Genomic DNA, 27,896 nt, shown 5'->3' with positions numbered 1-27,896 from the left:
TATTGTCTCTAACCAGGTAAATGCTTGCTGCTTGCTAAAGTGCGAGTGTGGCTCCTGGAAAGGTAAATGCTGATTGTGCTTACATCTGGCGTGCGGCTTCATTCACAGCACCTCTGTATAGAAAGGAATAACGGGGTATATATAGCTACATACAGTATAATTGGGACAAGCGTCACATGCTTATGCCGTGTGCAAATCACATGCTGCAAGTATAGAAACGGGTGAAACTGGCCTGTAGTATACACATATACATGCAATACTCTAGATTAAGAACATTTCTTTGCTCTGTTAGGTACAGATGCAAAATTATCATCAAAGTTTTGGACAAAGTGAGAGTTTCCCTTGATGGTCCTTTCCTCCTAGAACTTAAAGCGGAGCTCTGCCCAAAAGGCGAAGCTCCGCTTGTTTTTCTCCTCCCCCTTCTGCTGCCTTATTTGGCATCTTTCGCGGGGAGATTTTGACAGGTACCCGCTCCCACTGCTGGTCGATCTTGCCGTGGCAAAGTCAGCAGGAAGTTCAGCCCCCCTCTTCATTTCCCCACTGCCATGCGCAGCAGGGAGCTAGCTGTGAAGCCACAAGGCTTCACTGACGGTTTCCCTTAGTGGAGTTGGCGGTGGCAGCACCTGACAGCCTTCCGAAGTACATGAAAATCGCTTTGGAAGTGATGTGGCAACATCACAGGAGATTTTGAACCCCTTTTTAACATCTTCTTGGGGATTAAAAGTGCCCTGCTACCACCTGAAAAGCAGCGCCAAAGCACTACTATAAGACCCCTTTCACACTGAGGCGCTTTGCAGGCACTATAGTGCTAAAAATAGCGCCTGCAAAGCGCCCTAAAAAAGCCGCTCCTTTCACTTCAGTGTGAAAGCCCGAGGGCTTTCACACTGAAGCGGTGCGCTAGCAGGACGGTAAAAAAAGTCTCTTTGAGGCGGAGCCGCCGAACTGCTGGCAAAGCGCCGCTGCAGCGCCGCTTTGTGGGCAGTTTTAACCATTTTTGGTTGCTAGCAGGTTTAAAAGCCCCCCGCTAGCGGCCGAATAGCGCCACTAAATATAGCTGCGCTTTACCGCCGACGCCCCCACCGTCCCATTGTGAAAGGGGTCTTACAGTGGTAAAGCGCTGCTAAAACAAGCGTCGCTTTACCACTAACCCCGGCACTGCCCCAGTGTGAAAGAAGCCTTATTCTTCAGAAATTATACATACACATCAACTACATAAAGTGGAGCTTCACCCAAAAAGGGAAGTTCCACTTTAAATCCTCCTCCAAGGCTGAACCCTTGGAAATATCTAGGTGCCTGGTACTTCCAGATATGGGGAAAGCATTTAACCTTTTCTGCGTCTTCCCACAATGCAGTGGGTGAGGCTTGAACGGCCCATCACAAGGCCTAGCACTGTCATATGTGGACAGGAGGAAGATATAGACCTTCACAGAGCTTATACAGTGCATCAAATGAACACGGGGAAGGTAGGCATCGGAAGGAGGTGGGTGCGCTGTCAAGAAAACCTTTCTCTGACATGTGCCATAATATAGAGGGTAGATCAGAACAGAATTTGGTGCATTTTAGGAGTGTTGGTATTTAAAGACTTTTATATTAGCAGAAATCATGCCATATGTGCCTGTGAGTCCTCTACAAACAAGCAAAATAACCTCTGCAACAGCAAAAATGGACCTCGCGTGCTTCTTCGGACACTACGAAGTTCAAGTCAGGTCAGATATAATAAATCCTCCAAGACCACAGTGTACTGATGCAACCACAATACAACAAAGGCGAAGGAGGGGGTGACAGGTTCACATCATTACCGGCCAGCTAAACAGAGATTACAAGGCGCTTTATGTAAAGAAGCTTTAAATGCATTCATATGTAAATATGTGGAAGTATGAGGAGCTTACATGTCACCAACAACAGATGATGTTTAAAATGAAGCCAGTATAGCGAGAGGCAAGATTTTCAAACACATGGCTGACCTCCTGCCAGTACCCCAACAATGGGTAAAGCTGGATCACACTTGTCTGTTTTCCAGCATTAATATACATTTCATATACAAATCCCATTTATTGCATGTGCTTAGAAGTGGTTAATGTACCTTTCTCAAATGTTTTCATGTGTTTTTTTCAGCAAAAGCCACGAAGATGCAAAAAAACGCACATCAACATGCACTCAAAACACATGTGCATGTGTTTGTTGGGGCATTCCTATTCATTTTAAAGCCTACATTCAGTCAAAAAGAAAAAGAAAATCAGCACAAGGGACAAAACTTACATTCAATGGGAAGTGTCTCTTGTGCTGCTGGTCTGTTAGTAGAAATCCAAAGTTCTCTGCTATCTCCCACCCCAAGCCTACCTCTGCAGCCGTAATCTTTCAGTACTGCAAAATTTAAAACGAGCGCTGAACATGTGACAGGCACTCATCAAGAGTGCCAACTATGCCCACCCATGCTGCCCCATTCCTCCATTCATAGAAGCTGTGCTACAGCTTCCATCAATGAAACATGAACATTTATGAATAGAGGATGGGTGGAAGATTTCTGCAATGCATGGGGTTTTGGGAACTTCCCCAAATTGCGCCAAAACCTGCATAAAAAACACGCCTAGCTAATGCCAGGATTCAGGACACAAGCTTTTTTGGCGAGACAAATGCGTATAGGGCAGCCCACTGAAGTGAAGTGGGATGTCCCATGAGCAACACGCAAAAAAAAGTGAGCTTAAATGCGCATCCCCGCTATATGAAATGTTTAACCAGCCTAACCTGTTATCCAGGGCTATCTTCAGTTCAGATACTCACTATCCAGCAAATTCAGCATTGTCCTGCTGTGATCCACTGCTCAGTTGCCACAGCCCAGGTTCATCTTTCCCTCTGACGTCATTGAGAGTTCAGCTGCCTCTTACCGAGCAATCGGGCCCCCATGACACACGCCAGGCTTGCTCTGGAGTTTCTGCTCCTGCAACCTCCTGGGATATTGCACATCCCAGGAAGCTACGGGAGCAGATACCCATCAATCTTGCCAAGGTGAAAAGGGTGGCGGGCTACAGTAAAATATATTGCAAAAAATGGCTATTTAATTTTGTGGAGAATAGGGAGATTGGGCGGAGAAAAACTCTCTATTGAGACGGAAGGTCCACTTAAATTTCATCCCAAAGCACATACATTGCACTGCCATACCTTTGCATTTAAAAAATTAATACATTTTATAACTGAAAACCGCACAAATGTGCAAAGAACAATTCTTTTGTTTGTAAGTAGCAAACACAAAAGAGTATATCCTAATATGTGACAATAAAAAACAAGTGATGCGCTAATGTCTACAATAACAAAAAAAATGTAAAGGCAGAACTAAAACCAATATACAAATCATACAGAAAAATAATGAATGTAGTGGAAAACGTCTGCTTATGACGAAACGTGTTGGGTGGAGCCTCCATCGAGAGTCATTGCATACAAGTTTAGCGGACGTTGATGCGGATATGTCGATTTGGTGATTAAGCTGATGTGCACATGTCTTTTTTATGCTTGTAAGTGTGGCTCTTGTTCAATAAATGGGGTTTTACACTATGAGGAGAATTTATCCTTTTATTTTTACATGATTGTATTTGCCTGCTATACATCTATTATATGTCTGAGGAACAGTGTTGGGTAACAACGTCTGGATGTATGGAGCTATGACTAAGCACTAGTTTCAGTACGAAATGCGTCAGAAGTCGGGTTTCTATTTTATTTTGCTGTGACTTGTAGTGCTGTCCTTCTTTTAATAAAGGCTACAATTTTTTCAGAGTGCGGCTGTCCAGAGACAATTTTTGTTCCAACGTCTGGATGTACAAGGAGATTTCTCTGTCTGATTGACTAGTTTGAGCGTATATTGACCACTCTGAATAAGAGGGTCGATGCACATGGTGAGCTCCCAGTACTTTATTTCACCTTGGACTATTTTCTATTTAATTTTTATTTGGACACTTTCTCAATGGAATGTGTTGAACCACTTCACTTGATGTACTATTTTTTTTTTTCATTTTTTTAATTTGGTTTATTCCATTCATTATCATTAGCTTTAGTTCTGGCTTATTATACACATCAGCGCAACGCTTATTATTTACTGTCACATTTAAAATGGATTGCAATATGTGCACATATGCAGATTTTCCACGCATTGAGGTGAATTGCCCCATACCACGCTATTGTGTGAATAGACGTGTTATCTTTTATTCTATATGGGTATGGGTACTTAGATATTTGTGGAAATTTGAAAGAGTTATTTTATGTTACTTTTTCATTTTACAGGGTAATTGAAGTCTCAGAGACAGAATTTTTTTTTAAAGTATCAGTGACTTTACGCTGAACTTCACATTTTTGTCTTGTTTGTTTTTCACAGTTTTTCAGTGTGCTCCATTTACTTTTGACTTCCACCTGATTAATCCTTGATGTTAAGGTTGCTCTTCTGGGCACGACAGTACCCAGCCCTTGTATGAAGTGTTATAAGACATTTTAGACACACCTGACTAAGTAAAAGTCTAGAAATAAAATAATAATAATAATAAAAAAAAATGTCAGATCACCCCAGAACACTGTGTTGGTGTGCTCTGAAAAAAATAGGACATGTTGCATTTTTGCCCAGTGTTTTCAGACATGCTGTAACGTACCGCAACTCACTGCAGTGCATAGAATTATATTGAACTGTAAAAATAAAGAAGGAAAAATGTAAGCATTGCAATGTGCTTTAACAACACATTGCAGTCCACAGCATGGCACAATCTCATTGCACACTAAAGCACAGTGATGTGAATGAGCTATGAGTGTGTTTAATGCAAGGTGCAGGGCTCAGGACTGGGTATCATGCAGGATACACAGCTTAGGAGTGTGTATAACAGGATGTAGGACTCAGGAGTGTGTATCATGCTGGGTGAAGGACTCAGGAGTGTGTATTATGTAGGGTGCAGGGCTCAGGAGTGTGTGTATATGCAGAGTGCACGGTTCAGGAGTGTGTTTAACGCAGGGTTCAGGGCTCAGGAGTGTATGTATCACACAGGGTGCAGGGCTCAGGAGTGTGTATCACGCAGGGTGCAGGACTCAGGAGTAATTATCTTGCAGGGTGCATGGCTCAGGAGTGTATGGATCACACAGGGCTCAGGAGTGTGTAACATGCAGAGTTCAGGACTCAGGAGTGTCTGTATCACGCAGGACTCAGGAGTGTGTATCATGCAGGGTAAAGGACTCAGGAATGTGTATCATACAGGGTGCATAGCGCAGTAATGTATATCACAGGGTGCAAGACTCAGGAGTATATGTATCACGCAGGGTGAAGGACTGAGTTGTGTGTACACAGTACTCAGGAGTGTGTATTGTGCAGGGCATATGATTCAAGAGTGTATATCACACAGAGTGCAGGGATTAGGAGTGCCTATCTCCCAGAGTGCAGGATTCGGGAGTGTGTATCATGCAGGGTGCGGGACTCAGAAGTACGTTACACAGACTGCAGGGCTCAGGAGTTTGTTACACAGAGTGCAGGACTCAGAAGTACATTACAAAGAGTGCAGGGCTCAGAAGTATGTTACACAGAGTGCAGGGCTCACAAGTATGTTACACAGAGTGCAGGGCTCAGAAGTACGTTACACAGAGTGCAGGGCTCAGAAGTATGTTACACAGAGTGCAGGGCACAGGAGTACGTTACACAAAGTGCGGAACTCAGAAGTACGTTACACAGGGTGCAGAACTCAGAAGTACGTTACACAGAGTGCAGGGCTCAGGCAGTACATTACACAGAGTGCAGGGCTCAGAAGTATGTTACACAGAGTGCAGGGCTCAGGGGACGTTACACAGAGTGCAGGGCTCAGAAGTACGTTACACAGAGTGCAGGGCTCAGGAGTATGTTACACAGAGTGCGGGACTCAGAAGTACGTTACACAGAGCATATGTACAGTAGATTGTTGTGCATTACCCTGACGTTTGATATGAGGTGTGTTACGACATACAATATGATGTGCATCATGGTGTGAACGAGCCTTCCATATTGGAAAGTCAGCCTCCTAAGTCTCCAATGTAAAGTTTCTAGTGTTTCACTGTTACTTCAGAATCTCACTCCTCTTGCTGCAATACCAGTAAACCCAAACTAGGGATGTCCCGATACCGATACCGAGCATTTCTCGAGTATTTGTACTCAGGGGGAAATGCTCCGATGATTCACCCTATACCTGGGCAGTCAGTTATCGGGTGGTGGGGGGAATTACAAGTCTCCTCCGTGCTGTCTTCTCCCCCATGCTATCTTCTCCCCCGTGCCATCTTCTTCCCCCCCGTGCCACTCTTCCCCCATGCTGTCTTATCCCCCCAGTGATGTCTTGTCCCCCCATGATGTCTTGTCCCTCCGTGATGTCTTGTCCCCCCGTGCCGTCTTCTCCCCCTCCGTGCAGCTCTCCCCCCGTGAAGTTTTCTCCCCCCTTCGTGCAGCTCTCCCTCCGTGCCGTCTTCTCCCCCTCTGTGCCGCTCTTCCTCCGTGCTGTCTTGTCCCCCGTGCCGTCTTCTCCCCCTCCGTGCAGCTCTCCCCCCGTGCCGTCTTCTCCCCGTCTGTGCCGCTCTTCCTCCGTGCTGTCTTGTCCCCCCATGATGTCTTGTCCCCCGTGATGTCTTGTCCCCCTGTGATATATTGTCCCCCTCCGTGCCGCTCTCCCCCATGCAGTCTTCTCCCCCCGTGCCATCTTCTCCCACCTCCGTGCCGCTCTCCCCCCGTGCCGTCTTCTCCCCCCTCCGTGTTGCTCTCCCCCCTCGATCTGTCAGGATGGAGAGCAGAGGTAGGAGCCGCTAAACCCGGTTTCTTCCTTTTCCGAATGGAAAGTGATCACTGACTCTGTTTATTCACATAACTGAGCATCTTAACCTGTGTTTACGATGCTTCAGTTTATGAATGGAGAGGAGCTTCTCTCCATTCATTTTAGCTGAGGCTGCAGAGAAAGGGACTGGGGAATCTGTGACCCTAGTCCCTTTCTCTGTCTTAAAGGGGAGATGTCAGAGGTCTGTTAAAACCCCTGATATCTCACCAAAGCCCCCCCCCCCAACAGGGCTGATTAAAAAAAAAAAATTGCAATAAATAATTTAAAAAATAAAAATGTAAATAATAATAATAATAATAATAATAAAAAAAAAAAAAAAACACACACTGACAATCCACTACCCCCCCCCCCCCCTAGGAAAAAAAAATAGGAAAAAATAAAAAATAGGAAAAAATAAAAATAGTGTAAACAAATAAAAAAAATACAAAAATACCGCCACTGTCACATGACATTAAGAAAAAAGTATTGATATTCGGTATCGGCGAGTACTTAAAAAAAAAGTGTTGGTACTTGTACTCGGTCTCAAAAAGTGGTATCGGGACAACCCTAACCCAAACCCCTGTCCTTAGTATGTCCAGCAATATGTTCCTGTGTACTGTATATCAGTAATAGTATATCTAGCTACAAAAATCTTCTAGTAGTCAACATCAACAATGTGCCGTCTACGTGTTGTCTACATGTTGCACATCCCTGAAGGCCACAAACATTTTATTTTTGTTCAGTCCCTGGTGGTCCAGCCTACAACAAGAAGCATAATAAGGAAGGGCTGAAGATTTTCAATAGCACAGTACTAAGGCATTGATAAAATATGTTTATCCTGTCCTCCATATTTCAATTGTGACTGACATTGTTTATAACACTTAAAATCCAGGCAAATAGCTACACAGTTGAAATATGTGTGCAAAAGAAAGCTGATGTACCTACCAAAGAGTTTGCATTGCTAGCAATCCAGTCTGGAGATTTAAACGGCCTTGCTAGACAGCACAAGCAGGTTGGTAACCTGACTTTAGTGGTTATGCCTGGTCATCTTTCTGCCCCTGGTCTGTGATTGTACAATAAAGAAGCAGCAGCAGACTGCTTAGGTCATCTCTCTGCTCCCTCTGCCTGTTGCTTGTCAGTACATGTGCATGCAGCATACATAATTGGCTTCCCTGTTTCAATATGAGTTCTGCTGTGCAGAGGATTACAAGAGGCTGATACAAAGGTCCATGTACACCAGTGTGCTATCACACAGTAATGCATGTAATATACGTGTGTGCTCTGTGGTGCTATTCATTGTGAATCTTTTCAGCACACCTGCATTGTACTTACCAAATGTAGTTCAGGAGCGATTTGTGGTCTGTTGTGATGGATTAGATTTAACCATTTTAGTCCCTTTACACACCCGTGCAACTTGACAGTTGAAAATCGCATGTGCCTATGGAACCATTCCAATTAGTGCGACGCCGACTTGCATCGATTTGTAAAAGGTTCCAGCACTATTTTTGGCGATTTCATCCGTGACTTGCCTTGATATCTGTGCATAAAGTTACACAGATGTTGGCAAGATGCACATGAAATCACAGTGATCGTTATATATACAGTCCTGATCAAAAGTTTAAGACCACTTGAAAAATGGCAAAAAAAAATATTTTACATTGTTGGATCTTAACAAGGTTCCAAGTAGAGCTTCAACATGCAACAAGAAGAAATGAGAGTGAGTCAAAACATTTTTTGAGCATTCAATTAATTGAAAATAACGAAGAAACTGAAACAGGCTGTTTTTCAGCTGATCAAAAGTTTAGGACCACATGCCTTTAAAAGGCCAAATCTGTGCAAAGATGTGGATTTATTGTCATTTTCTGTCAGGTAGTCACACGTTGTGATGGCAAAGGCAAAAAAACTCCCTTTTTGAACGTGGTCGGGTTGCTGAACTGCATAAGCAGGGTCTCTCACAGCGCGCCATCGCTGCTGAGCTGGGACGCAGTAAGACAGTCATTTTGAATTTCTTAAATGATCCTGAGGGTTATGGAACAAAAAAGTCAAGTGGAAGACCCAAAAAAAATTCACCAGCACTGAGCCGGAGGATCCAATTGGCTGTCTGTCAAGACACTGGACAATCCTCGACCCAAATTAAGGCCCTTACTGGTGCTGACTGCAGCCCCATAACCATCAGACAACATCTGAGACTGAAGGGCTTCAAAAACAAAAAACGTCTTCAAAAACCTCGTCTCCTTGAACGCCACAGAACTGCTCGTTTGGACTTTGCAAGAGAGCACCAAACATGGGACATTCAAAGGTGGAAGAAAGTTTTATTCTCTGATGAGAAAAAGTGTAACCTTGATGGTCCTGATGGTTTCCAACGTTACTGGCATGACAAGCAGATCCCACCTGAGATGTTTTCTACGCGCCACAGTGTAATGGGGCGCCATAATGGTCTGGGGTGCTTTTTCCTTCAGTGGAACAATGGAGCTTCAGGAAGTGCAGGGGCGTCAAACGGCCGCTGGTTATGTCCAGATGTTGCAGAGAGCATTCCTCATGACTGAGGGCCCTCGTCTGTGTGGTAACGACTCGGTTTTTCAACAGGACAACGCTACAGTACACAATGCCCGCAGGACAAGGGACTTCTTCCAGGAGAATAACATCACTCTTTTGGCCCATCCTGCGTGTTCCCCTGATCTAAATCCAATTGAGAACCTTTGGGGATGGATGGCAAGGGAAGTTTACAAAAATGGACACCAGTTCCAGACAGTAGATGGCCTTTGTGTGGCTGTCTTCACCACTTGGAGAAATGTTCCCACTCACCTAATGGAAACGCGAGGCATCAAGCATGCAGAAACCAATTTTTGAAGTGATCAACAATAACGGCGGAGCTACTCATTACTGAGTTCATGTTTGGAAGTTGGATTTCTGTTTCGGGGGGGTTAGTTTTTTTTGGAGGTGTGGTCCTAAACTTTTGATCAGCTGAAAAACAGCCTGTTTCAGTTTATTTGTTGTTTTCATTAAATTGAATGCTCAAAAAATGTTTTGTCTCACTCTCATTTCTTCTTGTTGCATGTTGAAGCTCTACTTGGAACCTTGTTAAGATCCAACAATGTAAAATATGATTTTTTGCCATTTTTCAAGTGGTCTTAAACTTTTGATCAGGACTGTATATAAAATGTATTAATATATTATTATTATATTTAATTATATTTAAAAATATATATAATTTATATTTACAATATACATATATTAATATATTATTATATCATATTTAGTTATATAGTCTAAAATGTATATTTTAAAAATATGAAATTTAATAATATATATTCTTATATATACAATGAATTTATCATTGTTATTATTATTATTATTATTATTTATTTATATTATATTTGATTACATTTATACAGCATAGCTCCCAACTGTGCCTGATTTTGAGGGACTGTCCCTGATTTGGAGCAATGTCCCTCTGTCCCTCTTTCCTCCTCATTTGTCCCTCATTTTGGCCTGATCAATATAGATGTATATAAAATGCACCTTTTTATCTATCAAAAAGTGTTTCCCAGCGCTAAACCTTTCATCTGATTTCTAAATTGCTGAATTTGTAAATTCCAAAGGCCAATATAAAGGAATAGTAGTGGTAAAAAAAAAAGCACTTGTGGGTTTAAACAATCCTGTTTTTTTTGTACAATTCTCCTTTAAGGGGGCGTGGTAAGGGGGTGTGTCCTATGCCTGCATACTTTTGCTGATAGGTGTCCCTCATTCCCATCTCAGTAAGTTGGGAGGTATGATACAGTATACTCTATCATTTATATTTACAATATACATATATTATATATTTAATTAAAGCGATGTTTCAGTCGTTTTTAAGTTTATTAAACGTCAGCAGCTACAAAAAGTGTAGCTGCTGACCTTTGATAAACAGACACTCACCTGTCCCAAGATCCAGCGATGCGGCCGCCTGAAGACTCGCTCCTCTCCTTCTCCTCTCCGCGGCACCGGCATTGCAAGTGTGGGCACCCGGCTGTGACAGCTTGTGGATTCACAGCCGGGTGCACACTGCGCATGCGTGAGTCGTACTGCACCTTCTTATTGGCCGGGCAATCACTGTGCCATGATCCAGAAGATTGCAGGGAGGGGAGGAGTCGCCTAGGTGGCGAGAGTGGAAGTGGGAGCTGGGTACCTGTCAAAACTAGGTACCCATACCCCCCTCCCAAAAAATGAGGCGTGCTTAAAGCGGAGTTCCACCCTGGACAGGTAAGTGTCCATAAAATAAAAAATAAAATAAAAATCGGCGGAACTCCGCTTTAAAGCCGAACTTCCACTTTTGGGTGGAACTCTGCTTTAATATGTTATTATTATATAATAATAATTCATTATATTTATATAGTCATAAATGTATATTTAGAATCTATGATATTTAATAAAATACATTATTACATATACGATTATTTAATAATGATATTATAATATATTTATTTATATTTCTATAATCTATAGATTTAAAGATGAGCGTATTCCTTTTACTAGGCAGGCTGCCATAGCAGTGTGAGGACAGTGTGGCCCAGATTCTCATAGGACTTACGACGGCGCAGCGCCATGTACGCCGTCGTAAGTCCTAATCTGAGCCGTCGTATCTATGCGTCTGATTCTTAGAATCAGTTACGCATAGATATCCATTAGATCCGACAGGCAAGTCTCTTACGCCGTTGGATCTAAACTGCAATTTTTTTTGACCGCTAGGTGGCGCTTCCGTCGGATTCCCCGTCGAGTATGCAAATTAGCTAGATACGCGAATTCCCGAACGTACGCGCGGCCGACGCAGTAAAGTTACAACGTTTACGTTAGGCTTTTCCCGGCGTAAAGTTGGCCCTGCTATATGAGGCGCGACCAATGTTAAGTATGGCCTCAGTGTCCACAACACATTGCCATCTCCGGGGACACATGACAGCTGCAGACGCCACATCTTAATTGTCCTTTTACCTGGCATGTGGCAGAGCTGTGTGCTGGCCCCGCCCACCCCTCCTGTCCAGGGGGAGGAGTGAGGGAGAGGGTTTTACTGAGCCTGACAACCCTGATGGGGCCCCCTAGTGGCATGGGGCCCTCGGGCAGTGCCTGAGTGCCTCAATGGTCAGTCCACCCCTGGTGCCCCCATAGCAGGCTTCTTGCTGTGGGGGCACTTGACAGCAGGGAGGGGCCAGGATCACAGAAGAGGAGGATCTGGGCTGCTCTGTCCAAATTCACTGCAACAGAGCAGGTAAGTATAACATGTTCGTTATTTTATTGAACATAAAAAAATGAGAATTTACAATCACTTTAAATATCTTCGTTGTTAGCTGCAAATAATATAAATGCACTTTGTGTGTATGAGATACCTTTGGTAAACCCAATATTACCTTGTAAATGTAGCGGTGGCATCATCTTTGTGCCTTACATAACCTGTGCAAAGAGCAGAGCTGTGGGAGGGGCCAAGCAGGCTCCACCTACTACAGGCTGACTGCAGAAAACGACAGGAGAGGGCGGAGTCACCCTGAAGAGGGATCAGCAGTGACCGGTCGTTATTAGAGGAAGCTCTGCACAGTTTATGAAAAGTTTCACACTGGATTATTGTACTGACCTAGAAGAAATTAACAAAGCACATCAGATTCAAAATAAGTTATTTTTTTTTGGGGGGGGGGGGGGGGTGCATGCAATCAGCACAGGACCAATCAGCACTGTGCAGACAGAGGGTCAGGAGTCATGCAGCCCATAGGACAGTCAGAGGAGAATGAGAACTCCTCCTACAAGCTTTAACCAGACACTCATAGAGGTCTATATTTACTAAAATAATTGCATTTCCATGTTCTTTGTGCTGTGGGAGACCAGATATAGTGAATGCAGGGTCCTGGGCTTAGTGACACTTTGATGGTAGATCTACTTGAGCTTGTACAATCAGATTGTATAGTATATGGTCAGCCTAATGGTGGTAATTCACGCTTCCATTTTATTATCTGATTGATGTGCAATTCAAAAACCCGATCGAATAGCCACAACATCCCATGTGATTGATTTAGATTCAGTTTTGATAGGATTCGATGAGTTGCAAGAATCAATAACATTTAGATGATTCGGTCATCAATTTGATTGATTGGGTTATGAAGTTGCCTGGTGGATAAAGACATACGATGGCCCGGATTCAGAAAGGAGTTACGGCGTCGCATCTCTGCGCCTGATTCATAGAATCAGATACGCCTCACTGTTGCCTAGATAAGTCTCCTACGCTGTCGTATCTTGGTGTGCATATTTACGCTGGCCGCTAGGGGCACTTCCGTAGATTTACGCGTACAATATGCAAATGAGCAAGATAAGCCGATTCAGAAACGTACGTGCGCCCGGCGCATTGATTTACGTCGTTTAGGTAAGGCTTCTTTCGGCGTAAAGTTACCCCTGCTATATGAGGCGTAGCCAATGTTAAGTATGGACGTCGGGACAGCGTGGAATTTTGCGTCGTTTACGTCGTTTGCGTAAGTCGTACGCGAATAGGGCTGTGCGTAAGTTACGTTCACGTCTAAAGCATTGACTATTTGTGGCGTAATTTGGAGCATGCGCACTGGGATACTTTCACGGACGGCGCATGCGCCGTTCGTTAGGAGCGTCAATTATGTGGGGTCACGATTAATTAGCATACAACACGCCCCCTACCAGCCTATTTTGAATTAGCTATATACGCTGAATTTCACTTTTCCATGTCTAACATATTGATAGATTGTGTTGTCAACTATAGATGGATTTTTCCTATTGGGAGAGATTGATTGGAAAAAATGGATCATTTATCAAAATGTGTATGGCCACTGTAAGAATATATAGGAGCCAGGCACACCCAATGAGAAGCAGGTGGGAGTATAATGCATGGACAGGTATAAGGAGGCAGATCAGAAATGGCTATATACACAGCATGGGATGATGAGGGTTGTAGTACATGAACAGGTATGAGGAGGCAGATCAGAGATCAGTTTATACACAGGAAGAGATGATGGGTGCTGTAGTACATAGACAAGTAAGAGGAGGCAGATCAGAGATGAGTATACTGTATACATAGGAAGGTATGATGGGTGTTGTAGTACATGTACAGGTATGAGAAGGTAGATCAGAGATGAGTATATACACAGGATGGGATGATGAGGGTTGTAGTACATGGACAGGTATGAGAATGTAGATCAGAGATGAGTATATACACAGGATGGGATGATGGGTGTTGTAATACATGGATAGGTATGAGAAGGTAGATCAGAGATGAGTATATACACAGGATGGGATGATGGGTGTTGTAATACATGGATAGGTATGAGAAGGTAGATCAGAGATGAGTATATACACAGGATGGGATGATGGGTGTTGTAATACATGGACAGGTATGAAAAGGTAGATCAGAGATGAGTATATACACAGGATGGGATGATGGGTGTTGTAATACATGGATAGGTATGAGAAGGTAGATCAGAGATGAGTATATACACAGGATGGGATGATGGGTGTTGTAGTACAAGGACAGGTATGAGAAGGTAGATCAGAGATGAGTATATACACAGGATGGGGTGATGGGTGCTGTAGTACATAGGTGTGAGTATATACACAGGAAGGGATGATGGGTGTTGTAGTACAAGGACAGGTATGAGAATGTAGATCAGAGATGAGTATATACACAGGATGGGATGATGAGGGTTGTAGTACATGGACAGGTATGAGAAGGTAGATCAGAGATAAGTATATACACAGGATGGGATGATGAGGGTTGTAGTACAAGGACAGGTATGAGAAGGTAGATCAGAGATGAGTATATACACAGGATGGGATGATGAAGGTTGTAGTACAAGGACAGGTATGAGAAGGTAGATCAGAGATGAGTATATACACAGGATGGGATGATGAGGGTTGTAGTATATGGATAGGTATGAGAAGGTAGATCAGCGATGAGTATATACACAGGTCAGGATGGGATGATGAGGGTTGTAGTACATGGACAGGTATGAGAATGCAGATCAGAGATGAGTATATACACAGGATGGGATGATGAGGGTTGTAGTATATAGACAGTTATGAGGAGACCTTAGGCTAGCACGTGGTGGGAGGAGCCAATCACCATCCACATAGGAGGGCCCCTCCCCCCAGACAGACAGCACAGCGCGTCCTATAGGCACACAGTAGAAGGCAGGAGAGGACAGCGGTCCTGTGAGCGGAGATCAGAGCTGTGATGGATGGGATGGAGCTGTGATCGGGGCCGGTACCCCATGTGTCATCTCCCCGGGAACACAGGTCAGTCCTCCCCGTGTGTCCTCCCCGTGTGTCCTTCTATTATCATCACTGACATGACAACATAGCCGAGGTCCGGCCATGCGGTGTGTGTCTCTCCTCTCATCACATCCCACCAGCTATGTGTATACAATGACATCCCCTCCATACGCCGCACTGTGTACATCTCACCCATTCTACACAATCTGCACCCATAGGGAAACAAGAGCATGTGTGTGTTTGTGTGTGATCTCTCTACCATCATCATCATTATTATTATTATTATTATGCCACACCACATGATGCACAATGGCACTGACAGCATGTATTTCTAATATTAACCATTTCCTAAATTCCTAGATCATTCACCATGTATGGAAAAGAGCATGTGATGGAGAGAGAGAGATGGAGAGAGAGAGATGGAGAGAAAGAGATGGAGAGAAAGAGAGAGAGAGAGAGAGAGAGAGAGATAGATAGATAGACAGAGAGAGAGAAAGAGAGATAGATAGATGAGTGAGAGAGAGAGAGGGATAAATGGCAAGATAGATAGATATAGATAGATAGATAGATAGATAGATAGATAGATAGATAGATAGATGGGAGAGAGGGATAGATAGATAGATATAGATAGATAGATGGAGAGATAGATAGATAGAGATGGAGAGATAGATAGATAGATAGATCGAGATGGAGAGATAGATAGATATGGAGAGATAGAGATGGAGAGATAGAGAGAGATAGATAGATAGATAGATAGATAGATAGATAGATAGATAGATAGATAGATGGAGAGATAGATAGATAGATCGAGATGGAGAGATAGATAGATATGGAGAGATAGAGATGGAGAGATAGAGAGAGATAGATAGATAGATAGATAGATAGATATGGAGAGATAGATAGATAGAGATGGAGAGATAGATAGATAAATAGATGTATAGTTTGAATAAATAAATAGATATAGATGGCGAGATAGATAGATAACTGGATAGACATATAGAGAGATGGATAGGTAGAATAAAAGATAGATGGATAAATAGATAGATAGATAAAAAAAAGAAAGAAAAAGAGAATGATGACTGGATAGACAGATAGGTAAAATAAAAAGATAAATAGATAGAATAGTAGATAGATAGGAGAGAATGACTGGGTATATATAGAAAGATGGATAGGTAGAATAAAAAAAATGGATTGATAGAAAGAAAGAAAGAAAGAGAGAATGATGACTAGAAAGATAGAAAGATATATATAATAAAAATATAAACAAAATAGATAGATAGTAGTAGAGAATGATGACCGGATAGGTAGAGTAAAAAGATAAATACATAGAATAAACAGATACATAGATAGATGAATAGATACAGTAGATGGATGGATGGATAGACAGACAGATAGATAGATAGATAGATAGATAGATAGATAGATAGATAGATAGATAGATAGATAGATAGATAGATAGATGAATAGATAGATGGATGAATAGATAGATGGATAGATGGATAATGGGTTATTTAATAGCTATAGTAGATTGTGTTGAGCAGCCTATAATTGATGTATGCCATGGTGTATAATGTATATGTATTGCCCATGTAGGTGATGGGTTGGAAGTAATGTGCCCGTATATATCATCCACTCATTGTACCTGCTATGGAGTGTATAGTGTGGGGATGGAAGCAGTTAGTGCTGGGTGTAATATGTTTATATTATAGATGATAAATATGTATATTATATAAATGACTTCTAATATCCAGACAGTAAATATTACACACGTTTTATCATTGGCACGTTCTGTAGGTATTCAGTGGAGGGATGTTTATCTTTTCATGCCCTCTTCTTTCTTATATATGTGTGCCAGTTGTTGTTGTTGATGTGCTGATTATAGTTCATGTTTGGGAAGACGGAATATGTTTAGGGAAATGACTGATATAAATATTATTGATCTGTACTTGAATAGTAAAGCTGTCTTTATCATTTAATCCATATGTGAGGAGTAGATGGGTAGAGGCTGTCACACTGTATAGTAGACAGAGCCGGTTAGGCAGTCTGTTGAGCCATTGCTGGGGGGGGGGGGGGGGGATATTTAATGTATGAGTCCTGACTTCTCTAGCGGTGAATGATGTAATTGTCATCCTCTAAAGCCTGGGTGCAGCTCCGGTGCAATGGATGGGACCGGCAGCACTGTGTGCAGTCAGTGGGCAGCACTGTGTGCAGTCAGTGGGCAGCACTGTGTGCAGTCAGTGGGTAGCACTGTGGGTAGCACTGGATACTGCTGGGACTGTCTGGGGGTATGATGGAGAAGAGAGCCGGTGCCGCAGATGGTAAACACACTGCTGTGTATGAATGGAAATCACAGTATTAGTGGGAGGCAGCTGGTGCTCAGCATGCTGTGTGCTTTACTCCACACTTTCCCTTCACACACACTGCCTGTGGATCTGAATATTGCTGCTGACATTGTGTAGATGAAATGTATCCTCTATTACTGTTTGGATTTTGCTTGTTTAGGGCCGTATCACTATAGGAAGGTGTTATGGCAGCATTGTCCAAGGAGCAGCATAGGCAAACCAAAGCACAGCGTGTAAAGGACTGTAACCCCTAGTATCCAATTATTATTTTTTTGTTCCAGAATTTTAACTGGGTGCTATGAGTTACTGAAGGCTGTGTGCCTTTCTCCCTTTTTGCTGACTCGAAAAAATGTTTTTTTTTTTTTTTTAATTCAGTATTTTTTTATAAGAAACATTTCACATTCATTTAATTTAATTTCACATTCATATTATCCAGATACATTTAACATACACAATACATTCAGCAACCCCCCCCCCCCCCCAAATTTTTTTTATTTTTTTTTTTAATATTGTGCTCACCAACCATTTATATCAGGGGTCTCCAAACTTTCTAAACAAAGGGCCGGTTTACTGTCCTTAAGACTTCAGGAGGGCTGGACTTTGGCCATTGACAGTAGAAAAGGTCCCGACATCAGTGGGAAAAAACAATGCCCCATCTTGGTGTCAGTGAAAGGAATTATACCCCGTCATTTGGCCCCATTGTTTTTTTTTGGGGGTGTAATTGTGCCCCATCATTGGTGTCATTGGGAGAAATTGTTTGTGCCATTTGGTGGAATTGTGCCTGTTCATTAGTGTCAGTGGGAGATTTGGGTCCCTTTATTGTTGTCAGTGGGATTAATTATGCCCCATTATTGGTATCAGTGGATGAAATATTGCCTCAAGGGCCAGATAAAAGCAAGCAAAGGGCCGCATCTGGCCCCCGGGCCACCGTTTGGAGACCACTGATTTATATGACTGATTTTTGTTGTCTGAGAACAATTAAAGTGAAAAGAAGTATTGAGAGTTCAATGCGATTTCTAGGTAAAAGCATATACAAAATTGGTATATGCCTCCCAATGGTCTCGGGACTTGGATACACCAACTCTGTTCTCATAAAACCAATAAAAATATTGAAACAGAAAAAAATTGGATTATCTGGATAGAATTGAGGGTTTGTGCACTTAGGATAATAAAGACAGCATAGGCACATGTTAAATGTTTACACAGAATCCATACAATGTTTGATGCCTATTGGTCATCCTGTGAATCAGTACTCAGTATCCTTCTGTATACCGCTGTGCGTGGTTCGCAGTTATATTACATTACAGTATCTGTACATTACGACTTGTACATAGAGACGGGGGATCTTCTCAGGCAAAGATTTGTTCAGTTCAGAAATATTGCACATACAGTAAAACCTTGGTTTGAGAGTAACTTGGTTTGAGAGCGGTTTGCAAGACAAGCAAAATGTTTTAATACATTTTGCCTTGATATATAAGCGATGTCTTGATATAAGAGTAGCGTCATGTCACAACTGAGTATAAAAAAGAAGAGAGGAGCCTCTAAGTGTAGCAACATGGTTACATTTAATGAAGGTACACCATTTAGCAAAATATTGCTACACTTAGAGGCATCTCTCTTCTCTTTTATACTATGTAGCACCTGCTGGATTTTGCTTCTAATCCCCTTGTGGAGGCTTCCATTTGTGGATGGACATTTTATGGTTACACAACCTGGTCACATTGCTATAATGTTTTTATATGGACTATAAACTGAAGGACATATGAATAAATGGTTGTGGAACGAATCATTTAAGTTTCCTTTATTTCCTATGGGGAAATTTGCTTTGATATACAAGTGCTCTGCATTACAAGCATGTTTCTGGAACTTATTATGCTTGCAAACCAAGGTTTTACTGTATATGAAAATTTATCCATGAAGTATTTTTTTTTTCTCTGGGAAAGCAGAGAGCATGCTTTTTATTGAGTGCCTACAAACCAGTGAATACGAGAATGGCGTCTATAGGAAAACATAATAAGGGCAAGGTGTGTTTTATTAAGGAAGGTTATATATAAACAGTGGGCAGGGCGCCGCGTAAGTCAAAACCTGCATGACATTCTTAGTCAGCTCAGACTGCCGGTCCACTTGGCATACCCAGTAATACATTTTGTCCTGACTTGGTACATCCAGTGCCATCAGACAGTCCAGGTATGTTCTGATCATTGTACACAGACACAACGTTTATGGCTTTCTATTGGTGTCTCATTGTGGTACTCTAAATGAAAAATATCTGTACTGTTCGGCAATGGCTGCTGTTGCTGCTGTTAGCGCTGCTGCATTGGCAGACGTTGGGAAACCATGATGCAGAGGAATGTCCTTGCTTAGTACTATTGTCACTGGCATGTTTTGTTGTGGATGTTGATGACATTTTATTTTAAATGACAGGCTGCTTACTAAAACATATGCAATGGCATGTACAATTATTATTAGTATTATTATTATTATTATTTATTTGACCATTTGTCCAAATTGGCTAAGAAATAACGGACACCTAAAGCATGTTGCAGAGCCAAAACTTTAAGAGATCATTTTTTGTCATTGTGACCTGAAAGGTAATTTATATAAAAAAGTAGATTGCTTATGTCTGTGTGCAACCTTGGTGAAGAAAAAAAGACTGTCGGTACTATACATTGAGAAAGATCTCTGTCTGAATGTTGGGTTCTTCAGTACCTAGGGTTGTTATGCAGTCAATACCAGACCCCAAACTGTGCCTATGTAACACCTGCTTGTCTGTGTAGAGTCTGATCACAATGCTTTGTCTACTTATAGCACAATGGAGTTTATTTACTAAAACTGGAGAGTGAAAAATCTGGTGCAGCTCTGCCTAGTAAACAATCAGCTTCCATTTTTTTTCTTCTTTTTATAAAGCTTAATGGGGTGTTCTGAGAAAAAAATAAAATAAAAATAAAAGCCAGCAGCTACACATACTGAAGCTGCTGGCCTTTAATAAATGGAGACTTACCCGTCCTGCAGTCCTTCGATGTCGGCACCGCAGCTGATGTTTCCCATCAGCTGTCGGGTGCTGCCTCCGCCATTGCGGGTAAGGGAACCCGGCAGTGGAGCCTTTCAGCTTCACGCCGGGGAACCCTACTGTGCATGCGCAAGGCCCGCTCCTCTCTCTTATTAGCCCGGCGGCAAGGGGAGGAGGAGGAAGGAACCCTGGCAAAGGTATCCTGTTCCACCACCCGAAAGGTGCCAATTGTGGCACCGGAGAGCGGGAGGAATCCGATGAGCGGAAGTTCCACTTAAGGGTGGAGCTCCACTTTGAAGTGGTTATAAAGGAACAAGTTTTTTTTACCTTCATTCATTCTATGCATGACCGTAAAAAAAACTTCCGTGTGCAGCAGCGCCACCCCCCCCCCCCATTCCTTACCTGAGCCCCCTCTCGATCCAGCAATGTCCATGAGAGCCTTGCCCCTCGTGGTTTTGCACTCCTGATTGGCCTTTGGCGGCAGTGGAAGCCATAGGAGATGGAGGGGGTAGGGCGAAGTCGCAGCTCCGTTTGTGAATGGACACACAGTGCCGCCCCTCGGGAGCGCACCTGCTTCAGTGCCTCCAGGGTAATCTGCTTGTTATGGGGGTACCCAGCAGGAGGGAGGAGATTGGAGCGCTGATGAGTGACCCGAGAAGAGGAGGATCCGGACTGCTCTCAAAACCATTGCACAGAGCAGGTAAATATAACATGTTTGTTATTTAAAAAAAGGCTTTAATATCACTTTAATTAAACAAGCTGACGTTAGAAGCTGATTTGCTACCATGCACAGCTGACATGCTGATGTTATCGCGTGACAGTCCGAGTGGACGTATTTCACTATTGTGAGTCCATATATTTTTTTCGGTATCTCATCTGCTTGGGGTCATCCGTGCTTTGAGGATTCATTGATTGCTTCATTACTGGCGAGTGCTGCAGTTCATGTTAAAGGCCCGGGCTGGGGTTTACAGCCGCAAGCTATCCTTGCTTGCCATCTGGTAAGCCTGCATTTTCTTATGGTGTCTTCACTTTCGGTGGTGGATTTCTTCAGTTTTGAATTCCTAAGAAGATTTTCTATTGATTGTGTTTTCTTTTGGACTTCACTGAACTAATGCTTCAACACAATTGTTATTGCTTCATTTACATTTTTCATCACTACTCTTAGTAGTATATTTTCACATATTATTCCATCACAGCGCAACTACATATTTTCCACCATGCACAGCTGCACCAGACTTTTCACTCAAGTTTTAGTAACTCAACCCCAGTGGGAAGTAAGGATTACTGACAGTGAGCAGTTAACACTGAAAATTAATAAATGCATTGTCTTTATTGAATGATGATAATGACTTCATGGCACTGAGCGGGAAGATTTCAGCCCCCAATGCCCTGAACAGCACTGAAAGGAAGTATTCAGTACCGGTGTGTTCAAATAATGGCAAAAGCTGTACTCCCATGATGCTTTTATATGAATTTGCATCTGATAGCATAACCCCTCTTGATTGATTGCCCTCTTGATTAGCAAGGATGTATAGGTACAGAGAGGATGGGACAGAATGTATAGGTACAGAGGGGATGGGACAGAATGTATAGGTACAGAGAGGATGGGACAGAATGTATAGGTACAGAGAGGATGGGACAGAATGTATAGGTACAGAGGGGATGGGACAGAATGTATAGGTACAGAGAGGATGGGACAGAATGTATAGGTACAGAGAGGATGGGACAGAATGTATAGGTACAGAGGGGATGGGACAGAATGTATAGGTACAGAGAGGATGGGACAGAATGTATAGGTACAGAGAGGATGGGACAGAATGTATAGGTACAGAGGGGATGGGACAGAATGTATAGGTACATAAATGATGGGACAGAATGTATAGGCACAGAGAGGATGGGACAGAATGTATAGGTACAGAGAGGATGGGACAGAATGTATAGGTGCAGAGAGGATGGGACAGAATGTATAGGTACAGAGAGGATGGGACAGAATGTATAGGTGCAGAGAGGATGGGACAGAATGTATAGGTACATAAATGATGGGACAGAATGTATAGGCACAGAGAGGATGGGACAGAATGTATAGGTACAGAGAGGATGGGACAGAATGTATAGGTGCAGAGAGGATGGGACAGAATGTATAGGTACCGAGAGGATGGGACAGAATGTATAGGTGCAGAGAGGATGGGACAGAATGTATAGGTACAGAGAGGATGGGACAGAATGTATAGGTGCAGAGAGGATGGGACAGAATGTATAGGTGCAGAGAGGGTGTAAAGAAGGTTCCTCTTGTATTTACCTATATGGTGATAACCATTGGAATTGTGTATTGTAATTCAATGTTTCATTTTTTTGATAAACATGTACAATTGTGAATAAAACCCTTTTTTACTATCAATATCCTGTATATTTTGGAATACTATTAGTTCCTTAAAAGTCCACCCAGGGGAACCCCCTTTTTCTCTTTTCAGGTACAGAGAGGACAGGACAGAATGTATAGGCAAAGAGAGGATGGGACAGAATGTATAGGTACAGAGGGGATGGGACAGAATGTATAGGTACAGAGGGGATGGGACAGACTGTATAGGTACAGAGAGGATGGGACAGAATGTATAGGTACAGAGAGGATGGGACAGAATGTATAGGTACAGAGAGGATGGGACAGAATGTATAGGTACAGAGGGGATGGGGCAGAATGTATAGGTACAGAGGGGATGGGACAGAATGTATAGGTACAGAGGGGATGGGACAGAATGTATAGGTACAGAGAGGATGGGACAGAATGTATAGGTACAGAGAGGATGGGACAGAATGTATAGGTACAGAGAGGATGGGACAGAATGTATAGGTACAGAGGGGATGGGACAGAATGTATAGGGACAGAGGGGATGGGACAGAATGTATAGGTACAGAGAGGATGGGACAGAATGTATAGGTACAGAGGGGATGGGACAGAATGTATAGGGACAGAGGGGATGGGACAGAATGTATAGGTACAGAGAGGATGGGACAGAATGTATAGGTACAGAGGGGATGGGACAGAATGTATAGGTACAGAGGGGATGGGACAGAATGTATAGGTACATAAAGGATGGGACAGAATGTTTGGGCACAGAAAGGATGGGAAGACATTTCTACATAGTTTGAATTGGCACAACCTGTTTTTTTTTTTTTTATTAAACATTAAAGGATTTTTATTGGTCACAACCTGTGTTTTTATTCTACCACAGTGACAAGTTGACATGTATATTTTTACTTCTCTGTTGTACATTTCTATACCCCAGCCATTCTCATCCAGGGTTCCTCTAGAGGTTGCTAGGGGTTCCTTGAGCTGCGGCTGGTTGACATGCCATCTGATGGTACCTGCATAATTCCAGGTCCAACGGCAGTTTGCAGAGTCAGCGGCATGACACCAATGAGCTTTTTGGCTATCTGTAAGAGTGGTACCCTAAGCCCCCCTTGTGGGGAGGATTCTTCCAAATGACCACCAATGCACAGGGGCATTATCTCCCCCCAAATGAATTCATTTTAGCATAGGTCCCTGAGAATTATTTCAATGGTTCGTCTGGGATAAAAAGGTTGGGAAAGGCAGGTGATTGATATCATTCCATATGGTGTCGGGTATTTCAGCACCATGGACAGAGCACTGCATTCACATGCTCACAGTTCAGACTGGATAAAGCAGCTGTATACTAATCTAATCTGTAAATCAGTTTACTAAGCAATGCAGCATTGCATAGTAAGCAGTTACTGTGTTATGTAATATGGGTTGTCAGTTTTCGTAGGTAAACCATATGGCATAATATATTATACAGTGCACTGGTAGTAGTCTGTATTTTGTGTTCTGTGCTGAGTTGCATTCCCACAATTTTGATAGCGGAACCATGATGGATTGATGATTGGACATAAAACCTACTACCCTTAATACTACTTGACTCTAAAAGGTCCACTGATGCAATTTACTTACCATGTATTGTATAATGTGGTTTACAAAAGACTTTCAAAGTAACCCGTCAGAATAGAAATATGGCAGTTGTCATGGCTGACGCTTGTTCTGGGGCTCAGCGTTTTCATCTTCATAAGTCACTCACCCAAAGCAAGCATGCAGCCGCCATAATGTTGTGACATTTCACTTGGATCAGATCTGTGAGTCACTTACTAGTAAAGCAAAGGATAAAACCTTCTCCTGTAGGCAGTTCTCACATTTATGTCCTGCCGTGTTACCAATCAGCACTGTGGACACAATTTCTGCCACAATTGGGCAACTATGTATTAAAATATAATTCCACACTTCTGACAAGTATGTTATTGTAAAGGCACAGCCAGGGAATAAGGAAATTCTAAAATGCCCATGATTACCCATTTTAATCCTTTTGCTTCTGAAAATTATGTTGTTTATAGAATGTACTGTAATGGAAAAACTGCCTAGTATCATTAGGATCAGATAACGATTTGGAATGCGTGCAGGTACTACATTCCATAAACTTTCCTTAAAGTGGTTGTAACCCCGAAATAAACAAAAAAACATGTTCCAGTCCCTTTAAGGCACGATATATAGCACAGTGCTTTGGCCATGTTAATTGTCCCTTTCTATGTTGTACAATACCTGGCTGATCCTTCCTGTTCCTGTCTTCCCCTCTGTAAAATGACCACATTTGTCATGGCTGCTGATCTCTCATAATATGGTCAGTTTACATGCCTCCATCATCCAGCTTTCTCCTCTGCGTCTCTGCAACTCTCCCCTTCCCTCTCCCTGTCAGTTCCGTAGTCTGTGTGAGAGCCGATCTCCTCCCCGCCCATCTCCTCTTCTCTCATGCCTGTGTAATTCTATTCCCTGCAGCTGCTTCAGGGCTTGTAAAGTAAAGAAATATATATTAATTACTTTGATTCTCTCTGTATTAGATTCCTGCTCAGTAAAGTACGGTGTTCTTTGCAGAGCCCTTCTGTGCAGACATGTGACCTCCTTCTGCCAGCTTGCATTCATCAAAGGAGGGGAATCTCAGCCCCCCTCCCCCCCACTGTACTAACTTACTCAGGAAGGGAAGCAGAAGGGGTTCACATGACAGGACAGGACTTTAAAGAATATCTATCCCCCAACACAGGGTTTGACAAATTTGGTTGGAATCTAGAAGCCAGCTAAAAAAGTTAGGAGCCAGAAAACTCGCCCCGTCCCGACGAGCTTGCGCGCAGAATCGAACACATACGTGAGTAGCGCCGGCATATGTAAACAGTATTCAAACCACACATGTGAGGTATCGCCGCGATCGTTAGAGCGAGAGCAATAATTCTAGCTCTAGACCTCCTCTGTAACTCAAAACATGCAACCTGTAGAATTTTTTAAACGTCGCCTATGGAGATTTTAAAGGGTAAAAGTTTGTCGGCATTCCACGAGCGGACGCAATTTTGAAGAATGACATGCTGGGTATCAATTTACTCGGCATAACATTATCTTTCACAATTTAAAAAAAAATTGAGATAACTTTACTCTTGTCTTATTTTTTTTATTTAAAAAAGTGTATTTTTTCCCAAAAAAAGTGCGCTTGTAAGACCGCTGCGCAAATACGGCGTGACAGAAAGTATTGCAACTTAGCCATTTTATTCTCTAGGGTGTTAGAATAAAAAATATATATAATGTTTGGGGGTTCTACTTAGAGGGAAGAAGATGGCAGTGAAAATAGTGAAAAATTACATTAGAATTGCTGTTTAACTTGTAATGCCAACGGCCACCACCAGATTGCGCCAGCTCACAGAAGGAAGAGCTTAGGACAGCTTGGAACTTCACAAGGCCGCAAAGTCGCGGCCTCAATTACCGGCGGGAGCGGGCGCCAGGTCACAATTTCTTGTCGCAATTGCGACCTGGCGCCCGTACATTGTCGACCCCCTGCCCCAACAACCACCCCCCCCCCCATAATAAATAAATAATATATTGCAGTTTTCCAGACCTTAGATTTGGTGGATGCATTTGTTTTCTTTTATTAAGCTTTTCTCCTTGCCCTCCTTACTTAGTCTACAAGAACCTTACCCTCTCCTCATCTTTATTACGTAGAGAGGCAGTATCCTGTAATTCACAGAAGGTAGCTGGGAAAGCTGATAACATTTTCAATCTTTCAGTTCACTGTATAGGAAGTTATAAGGACAGTAGCATTTTGGCAGGATTAACAGGTATTTTTCTGTACTTGTAGAAAATAGTCTTGGTCTGAAAAAGGAAACCTAATTCAGCCACCACATCTAGGAACTGGTTGCTGAAATATATTGCATTTTTGTTCTTGGTTTTAGATATCCTTTCAGAGATACACAATACAACACACATTGATGTTCTGATTGCAGTATTCCATAGCTACCAATCCAATTTCACCTTTTATCTATGTAAAGCACCTTTGGTTCTACTTCTCCTGAAGGTCACAGGAGTGTACGTTATTCTGTACTCCTGTGACCCAGACTCTGCACGCATCCCAACTTCAATGTCGAGTAGGGCCGAAACAACTAATCGATTATGAAATGAATTGATTACAGTTTTCACCCCCCACCTTGGGGGTCAGCCCCCTTCTGTTTTATACACTGCATGGTGGACTGTGTCAGAGACATCAGTTGGCTTCTATAAAGTTCTTCAGACAATTTAATGAACTGGGTCTTCTTTCTGGCTTTTTTCATTGGAAATTCTGATCGTGTGTACAAGGCATTAGACTTAATACACATTTTGATAGGCTGGCTTACCATACTTTGAAATAAGAAATGTTTTCCTTGCGCTACAGATGCAATGATGAAGAATGTGCAGTAACATTACATTTGACACTACCTGCCTGGAGTTTGCATGTTCTCCCTGTGCCTGCGTGGGTTTCCTCCGGGTACTCCGGTTTCCTCCCACACTCCAAAGTTATGCTGATGGGTTAATTGGCTTCTGTCTAAAATTGTCCCTAGTATATGAATGTGAGTTAGAGACCTTGGATTGTAAGCTCCTTGAGGGTAGGGACCGATGTGAATGTACAATGTATATGTAAAGCGCTGCGTAAATTGACAGCGCTATATACCATATTTATTGGGGTATAGCGCGCACCCCTAAATTTGCCCAGAAATTCCTGTGAAAAAAAGATTTTTGTACTTACAGTTTGGTGTCTTGCACGGCAGCCTCGTCAGGTCTGGCGTCCGTCTGTGGCTTCGGGTGTCCTCTTCGTCGGGTCCGGCGTCCTTCTGCGGCGGCGTCCTCGCTCATTTCCCGCTTTCCCATGCCAAGTTTGAATACTGCACCGGCATATACCGAGCACAGTACACTCGCGTATAGTCAGCAATGCTCGCGCTGACGTCCTGGACGTACAGGACAAGAGCGCGAGTGTAGCCGAGGCTGCCCGACTATACTCGAGTGTACTGCGCTCGGTATATGTCGGCGCAGTATTCAAACTCGGCGCGGGTATCGGCGTATATCGCGCACCCACGATTTTGCCCTGATTTTTAGGGCAAAATAGTGCGCGGTATATGCCGATAAATACGGTAAGTACCTAAATA

General features: G+C 42.7%; 1 protein-coding gene across 2 annotated transcripts in view; it reads left to right on the top strand.

Moving 5' to 3' along the window:
- Nucleotides 1-27,896, top strand: part of MAP3K12 (mitogen-activated protein kinase kinase kinase 12) — a 203,706-nt gene that overhangs the window by 80,347 nt on the left and 95,463 nt on the right. The window contains exon 1 of one of the 2 annotated variants that reach the window (XM_040340710.1): nt 14,949-15,068. The exons of the other annotated variant lie outside the window; for it this stretch is intronic. The gene's annotated coding sequence lies outside the window, so the exon portion shown is untranslated. Of the gene's footprint in view, nt 1-14,948; nt 15,069-27,896 lie in introns of those variants that run through there. 2 annotated transcript variants of the gene reach the window in all.

This window comes from Rana temporaria, chromosome 2 (genome assembly GCF_905171775.1).
Source record: "Rana temporaria chromosome 2, aRanTem1.1, whole genome shotgun sequence".
Classification (NCBI taxonomy): domain Eukaryota; kingdom Metazoa; phylum Chordata; class Amphibia; order Anura; family Ranidae; genus Rana; species Rana temporaria.
Note: the sequence above shows the minus strand (reverse complement) of the source record. Positions and strands in the feature narration are given on the sequence as shown.